Source organism: Gekko japonicus, unplaced genomic scaffold (assembly GCF_001447785.1).
Source record: "Gekko japonicus isolate JY-2015 unplaced genomic scaffold, Gekko_japonicus_V1.1 scaffold3974, whole genome shotgun sequence".
In the NCBI taxonomy this organism is placed as follows: Eukaryota; Metazoa; Chordata; class Lepidosauria; order Squamata; family Gekkonidae; genus Gekko; species Gekko japonicus.
Genome location: NW_015169907.1, coordinates 78,324 through 86,666, shown reverse-complemented (window position 1 = coordinate 86,666; position 8,343 = coordinate 78,324).

Genomic DNA, 8,343 nt, shown 5'->3' with positions numbered 1-8,343 from the left:
CTCCCTCCCTCCCCAAGCCCTGCCCTCCCCAGGCTCCACCCTGCACCCTCCCAAATCTCCAGACGTTTCCCAACTAGGAGTGGGCAAACCTAAATAACAATAATAAAACAAACCATGGCCTGAAGGCTTGAAACATTATTAAAGCTTTTCTCATTATTAGACGGGAGGTGAAAAGAAGGAGTTCTAATCTAAGACTTCAAAACTGCTTTAAGTCCAGAAAAAGATGTATTTTAAAACCAGAAACATGAACTTAAGCTAGACCAGTGTTTCCTTTGATATAAACTGCAATATCCAATGCATAGTACAATTCCAAAAACAGGACTAAATCTGTCCTGCAACTCAGGATCCAAAACAGAAAGGAAAATGAAAGGAAGAGTTACATGAGAATGAGCAAATGTATGAACATATCAAAGGAAAATATCCTTTCTTCAAGACCTCAAAACTACACTCAGTGCTGTTTAACCCATGAAGGCACTCATTATTCCACATGTACTGTATCTAATGGGTTGGTATTTCATCACTATGCATGTAAAGTGTTAAAGGGGAGAATCACCTTGATATTGCCCAGTTTGCTTTAAAAGGTGCTGACCGGTCTTTTATTGATCATGCTTTGATGGCATTGGAATGTTCCCTAATGCTGGTGTTTTAATCGTTTCCCTTTTTAAAGCTGTGTTTTAATTTTTCTTTTCTTCTTTTTTGCCATCAAATCACAGCTGATTTATGGTGACCCCCCTGGGGGGGTTTGACATTGTCTGCCTCTGAGTTGCAACCCTCGTATTCCTTGGTGACCTCCCATTCAAATACAGCTTAGATTCAACAATCTGACAAGATTTGGCTAGTGTATTTATTAGTTGTAAACTGCCTTGTGTAGGTCTCTGTAGGGGCGGCATATAAAATTTCTAGATAAAGAAAGAAATCTCCCTTTTACTCTTCTGAAAGATAGTTGGGAAGTATTGGATTGACACAGCACACACATCTTCATTAATGTTAACAGAGATTTGATGCTCTAGCTTTAAATATATTTAATTCCCCCAGCCAGGTTGGGTATGAGAAGGAGTGAAACCAAGACCGGAAGATAAGGGAACAGAAACATTAGAAAAGAGGGAGATTAGAAAGGAGATAGATTACAGAAGGAAGGAAGAGGGAAACAGAAGGAAGAGAAAATGGTAGAACAAAAAGGATTGAAGGAGAGAGAAAACAGAGAAGGAGGCAAAGGTGTAACAAAAAGGGGCAAGAGCTGGCTAGGGAGATGAAGCCACCTTTCGGGTTTTCATGGGTGTGCTATTGGTGCGATCAATTCACACTTACATTTTTGTTTGTTTCCCCATCACAGTTCCATCTGTTTACATTTACACTGAGGGTTGATTTTCTGGTTTGGGGGGGGGGTGTTGCACATGCTCTGAAGCCTTGCAGCATCTGAGCAGCCTCCAGAGGGCTGTGCATCCCTGCTCAAGTGCATTCCCCACCCATCACGCTTCCAGGATGAGCCTGCTTCGGTATCCAGCACCTGTGCCCTTTCTTGGGGGAGAGGCTCCATAAAAGCCCTCTCCTCACTCTGGTTCCTTTCCCTGGGCCTTACTGTGGATTTAAGTGGTGTCACTTGATGAAGCTGTCAGCATCACCCTAGCAGGCCCTCGGAACACACGGGTAGGGTGCAATCCCCTTACACAAGGGCCCAATCTGCATCTAGCATTTGCTCCATTGTTGTACCAAACCCACACTGGAACAGAAAAAGATGTGGCTCAAAACTACATTCAAAAACCCCGGGCCAATGCTGTACTGACTGCAGAACCACCCCTGAACGGCCATAAAACGGCCATAAATCTATGCAGACGCTACCATAAAACTGAGAGATCAAACGAAGTGAAAGTGGCATGCAGTCTGGACACTGCCATAAAATCCGACAATCAGTCAAAGTGAAAGTGGCATGTAATGCAGAGGGGAATTTCTGTTCCAATGTGGGTTTGGTAAAACAGCGGAGCAAATGCTAGATGCAGATTGGGCCGCTGTCAGCTGCCTCCAGCAGGCTGGTCTTGCTTGAGCTTTCCTTTGCAAAATACAAATTCTGGCTACAGCAAGGCACCAGAAGACAGAAAAAAGGATGTCAGGCCAGGCAAGAGGGAGAAGTACACACAGGCAGAACTGATGATGGGATTGATGGGATTGGATGGTGCTCTTGAAAATAGTCCTGAAAGACATTGCTGCTGGAGGCAGCTGACCTTGTTCCAGGCTGCAGCTTGGCAGTTACTGCTTCAGGAGCCTTCAGCTGTGCTGGATGGTCTTGCCTTGCTCCAAAAGAGGCTTGGTTGATGGGCTTAACAGCATCTTGTGGTAGGCAGGCAACTGTTTGCCTCATCTTCAGTTCAGTAAAGTTTGCAGCCATCACAAACTTGCTAAAAAGGCACAGCAAGCAGGAAGTCACAGCAGCTGCTGCTTTCTCTGCTCTCAGTTCAAATGCTGCATTCAGCTGGAAGAAATTCTGTGCCGTATTAGAGCACTCAGTTTGCTCCTGGCCACCCCCCACCCTCCCGGCACCAGCCCACTGGGAAACATTCCAGTAAACTCACTGGCCAATCCACCTTTGGGTGAACTAGGCTCTGACCAGTCATCGTAATTTTCTTTTTGCTGCTGCTCTGTGGAGACATGTTTTAGCCAAGGGCCGAGCAAGACCAGATGCTCAGCCCTGCTCTTTCATGTGCTTGAGACACTATAAGAACTCTGATGCTGTTTCCAGAGGAAAGAGCATGTACCCAGCCTCTTTTTGGCATATACAGGCCCTGTTCACACCCGGAATTTGCAGCGGGAGAGGCACAAATGTCAGGCGGAGTATACAGGTGCGATCACAAGGACACATCTGGCAAGCGTAGCACACCCATCGCAGACCCGTAGCATCCGCCTAAAGATCTGGAGTTTAAAAATACCCGGGAAAGCCTACTAGCAAACGGTTTGCTATGGGCCATTGATGGAATACCTATGTGTGATCACTCAAGCTCGCTCCTCTTGCCGTGTTGACATGCACTGAAAACACGCACCGACAAACAAAACCCCACTTTGCCGCCACGGCGTCTGATCACGTTCTGGCATGTTAAATTGTGTCAGAGTGAAAAGCCACACCTCCCCCCCCCCCGCATTATCTGGCCTGTGTGACCAGGGCCACAGATTGTATTCAGTGTCATGCCTGCTAGTTAGCACTTATTTTAACCTGTCTTGTGTCCCACCATGATGGGAACAGGGTGAGGTAAAATATGAGAATGAAAAGAAGTATGAGAATGAAAAGTATATTTATTACTATTATAAAGCAGAGCAGGCCGAATAAGCAAAGGGAAGAAATACATGTTACCATGGTTTGGATCCAATCTATTTTACCAATGGTGAAAAATGAAGGGGGGGTCCCCATTGGCCAACAGAAAAGCTCTGTTTGGGATTGAGGGATCTACCATGCAAAAATGCCATATGGAGTGGGGGCTGTAATAAGAAGGAGAATTGGCCAAGGCTGAGCAAAAAAGCTGGCTGGCTCTAACTCATAGCCCCAACAGGCATGCAATGGTGCTGCAACTAGACAGATTCTACCTTAGGAACCCTGATCTGGTACAAAGGCACCATAAAAATGTTTTAAATAAATTAAATAAATAAATAAAGATTAATGGCAATAGTTCCTTTTAGGCTGCTAGCTCAGGGTGTTCTGTTCCTCCCATAGTTGGTCACAGACCTTGCCAGGAACTGTTTTGGCTGTTCTGACCAATCACTACCATCTCAATGACACCATTGTACCTTACAACTAAGCAGGTAGGTCCAAATCTTGTGGCCAGCTGTGCCTAACAGTGTGGATCTTGACATAAATTACATAAGCATTAAGAACTGACAGTGTGAGCTGTTCAATACTGAAAGTATTTTTTTTTGTCTTTCAGGAACTTTTCCTTGTTTCATAATAAGCATTTACAGTGGATATGTTGCATGCTGTATTTATGTCATCTTCTCCACAGATCTCACTGTATTTAGAGCCCCCTAATAACTCAGACTGCATTTTGATTTCACATGGTATGTATCATGCAAAGATGAATAGGCTGAATTATTGCAAAAATCGCCGGTTTCCTGGAAACCATCATTTGCTTGGACCTGTCCTTGTCCCTGGCGCAAGCATAATGCTTTTAATAATCTCCCGCTCCCTAAGTGATGTGTTTGCATCAAAACGATTGATATGAAAATCTTAGTTGTGTGTTTTTTTAAAATTCTTGTTGTTATTTTGTTCTTTTGGTGCCACCTAGAGGCCTTAATAAACTCAAAAGCTCTGTAAAGAATGTACCTTATTTTCCCCTCACAGGTTGCCTTTCAAACCATTCTGGAGGTTATCATCATTTAGGGCACCATTACCACAGAAACTCTTATCCCTCTTCCCTGAATCACACATGAATTGTTTGTATTTGGCGCAGAAGGCCTCTAAGCTGTGGAACAATCTCTGCCAAAAGACTAAACAGTCTGAAGAATTTTTTTTAACCTGTAAAGCAAAAACATCCCCTGTAAATTGCCCTTGTGAGGCAATGAGCATAGGCTTTGTTTTGAGGATATTCTCCGTGTACAAATCAAAAGCACAATAAATCAAGCAGGTGCTTGGAGGGAAGGCAGCTTCACAACAGCCTGCCAACATGACAGAGCCAAAAGCAACATCGCACCCGTCAGCAAGACCGGCTGACTCCTTATCTGCCTCCTGCGAAGCCAGCCACGCTCCATTTCAGGCTGTGACTGCCTTGAAAAGCACAACAGGAAAGTTACCCAACATGTAGCTCAGCAGCAAGACAGAAAACTAGTCTAATATGAAAAATTTGGAGCTGATAACTCTCTGTCATGGGCTACTTGGCAGGGGAAGAGAGCCAGAGCGCTGTCGTTACCTATAGCTCCATTACCTTGGTAGTCTGTACTTATTGACATGCACGATCTAAAATTATTCCAGGGTCTCTCGCTCAACCTTAGAAACAGTGTCAAAGAGTCTAGGGCTGGATCCTGAGGGGCTACTTCATGAGCAGAGCAGCAGCACCTCAGATCAAACAGCTTTTCCTTCTGTGATAAGGGGGAGGAAGATTTTTTTATCAATTCCCGATTGCTGCTGCAGAGTCCCGGGTTTACTCTCCACAATCTTTTTCAGTTTCACTGACCTACAGGAGCACAATTTTGGGGTACAGAAGGCTGCAGTGAGAGTGGGAGATAAGTTTATTTGTGTAGATAGTTATGCCCCATTTCCCTCCCCAATAGCAGCTTACATCGTTCTCCTCCTCTGCCTGTGCTTTATCCTTACAGCAGCCCTAGAGATGTAGGTGAGACTGAGAAAGGGACTGGCCTAAGTTTACAGAGTGGGGATGTGAACCAGGTCTCCCAGATCTAGTCTAACTAGGGTTGCCATCTCTGGCTTGGGAAACTCCTGGAGATTTGGGGGTGGAGCCTGGGGAGGGGCTTGAAGAGAGGAGGGACCTCAGCAGGTTAGAATGCCATAGAGTCCACCCTCCAAAGTTGCTATTTTCCCCAGGGGAACTGATGTCTGTAGTCTGAAGGTCAGTTGTAATTCCAGGAGATCTTCAGACTTCACCTGGAGGTTGACAACCCTAGGTCTTACACTCCAGCCACTGCACCAATTGCCTTCCTCCAGTGTGACTCTGCTTGCTCTTCTTTAGGATCCAAGCTTAGCTCTTTATGTGCAAGAAAGATACCAGAACTTGACTGTGGCCTAGGTGAGTTAAATATCATAGAAACCACACCCAGGAGAGTTTCATAACCCATTCTGGGTGACACCTTCCCTCTAGTTTCAGAATACCACAGGATACCACTTCAGCAGATACTCTGAGCCCACGGGGAGGGCGGGGTATAAATACGAAAAATAAATAAATAAATAAATTCGTTCTCCTTTCCAAGGCCCTGCCACTGCTCAGACCCACCAAACTATAAGGGCAGGGCCTTGTATTTGATCTGTTCCTTCATGAGTCCTCCTCCCTCATTAACAAAGAGCAGGGTTACCAACTTTAGGGGGCATTGTAAATCTTTTGATGGGGGCAGGGCTAGGCAGCTAATGGTCTGGAGGGGAAGCACAGGCCAGAGCAAAAGCTTTCTGTTTGCCCATGACTGGTGCTAAAAGATACAAGGGACTGAGTATGTGCTTAGAGTCTAGCATATTCAGCTGCACAGGGAAATTGGTGAAAGAGCACTGGGTTGCCACCATTAAGTCAGCATGCTGTTCTGCCTGCCTCCTTTGGTTCAACAGTACCTGTGAAAGTTATAGCTGGCTATAGTAGATGTCCATGACTCATACAAAATAGTGCTGAGGGGCTGAGCAAAACAACCTGGCTCCATAGAGCAAGTATAGCTCAAACGTGCTCACTAAGACCAAAATCATATGCATGTTGTCAAGTAGAGGAAAGTGGAAATGCAATTGTAAACCCACCTTCCTTCCTGGCCATTGATTGGTTCCAAAACCTACTACAAGCACATTAAGAACTGTTTTTCTGTTTTTCACATGCACACCAAGAGCAGGGAAAAGCCTGAAAACAATTTAAGCCACATATGTGGATTCAACCTATCTAGGCTGCTACTGATTTTTACTCAAAAAATTCTGCCAAATAGCTCGAGGTTCTGGCTTTGTTACACATAAAACAAATTTGCTACTAGCTCCGGGGGGGGGGGGGGGGCTTTTCTGCACCTGTCTTTTTCTTTGGCTTCTGAGTGCATCTCAGTCTTCCATTCTACATTCCCTCCCACTTTCACTACTGCTTTGTGTCGGGGCTTCTTCTTGGTTCTGCATTTATTTTAGGGGGATCAGCACTCAGACTGCCTCCAGCATACTATTGTCCCACACTTCCCAAAAGTGCTTTTGCCATGAGCCTTTGTTCTGCTTCATTTTGAAATCGATACTGCTATTTAAAGTAGAATTGTTTCTGTGAATATTTAAGTGCCGCCCACTACCCTCCCCTGTTTCAGCCTCTTTCTCTTTGGTCTATGTTAGGTGGCCAATTTACATGATAACAAGTTTCCTCATGAGCAACTGCTGAACATTTACATTTGTTTAGAGTTCTCAGCAGTTTGGAGGATGGGAAGCTACTGGAAAAAAACAGTTTTGCAAGAAGCACTTCTAAGCCAAACAGACTTCCAATCCCAAACATTTCCCTCAAAACAAAAACAGATGTATGGATTGATAGTTTGCATTTTTATTTGATACTAAGCATTGATAATTGTATATCAATGGGTTATTCCCATTTCAGAATGCTAGTGAACATTGCCCTGTTAACACTGAAATGCCTCATCCACTCAGTGTCATTCTGATTTTCCTGGAAGAACTCCTTCCACCAGCCAGGGCTCTGTGAAAAGGAAGAGAGAACATGGGGCACTGAAAGGAAGGGAGAAGTATTGCGCTGGCCTGGCACCTTGGCTACTCCTTCTCCAAAGGATAAGACCAATCAGGGCTCAAAACACACTTTCTTTCATGAGTATGCAGAAAGCATAATCTGCAGAGACTTCAAGTTTCTGGCACAAAGTGCTGAACAATAATTACATATGCAGAATGAAAGGAAATTATTCAAATCAAAGGCATACCACCTCGAGTTTTGGGGAAATCAGGAGTAAAGACTGCATGCAGAAAGGCCCTTAGTCAACTAATTAAAACTGGATGGCAATAGGTTCAAAACAATGAAGGAAATACCTCTTCAGACAAATTTAGGCAACATAATTCTAAATGGAAGGCCTTCACCCTGTACCTCTTCTTGTGAGCTCCTTGGGGCAGCTGGCTGGTTTGGGAGATCACCAGGACTGATTCCGCAGTGTCAAGTTTCCCAGAACCTGCACTTCTATTCATCTGTGACTTTCCCAGGTTTCTGCAGATGATTTCACCCTCTCAGGCATAAAAATGCACCCCCCCACACTTTTGCTGCATAGCATCCAAATCCCCTGTTTCTGGGAAGTTTTTGTAATCCCAGCATAGAACCTGCATCAACCTAGTGGGGAAATCTTTCTCATCCAGTGTTTTTCAACCCTAGGTCCACCCTCTCATCCCCTCCACATTTGCATGTCCCTCCTACAACCCCATGTTACAACAGAACAGTTTCTGGTTAATTAGCTTATTGTTTCCATTTCTTTTCTTTGTTTTTTTTTAATAATCCAAGGTAATTGCATTATTACACCACTTACATTGCGTTCCAATGTTAGTTCTCACTGCGTGAATTTTTTAAAGAGAGGATTTCACATTTTACTGTGAAAAACGCTGCACAAACTGATGTAATGAAGTAAATCTTTTCTGGGGAGGGGGGATTCACTTATGTGCAGTCTTCCCTGAGCATGCATGGGGACTCATGATAAGCAATGGAAACA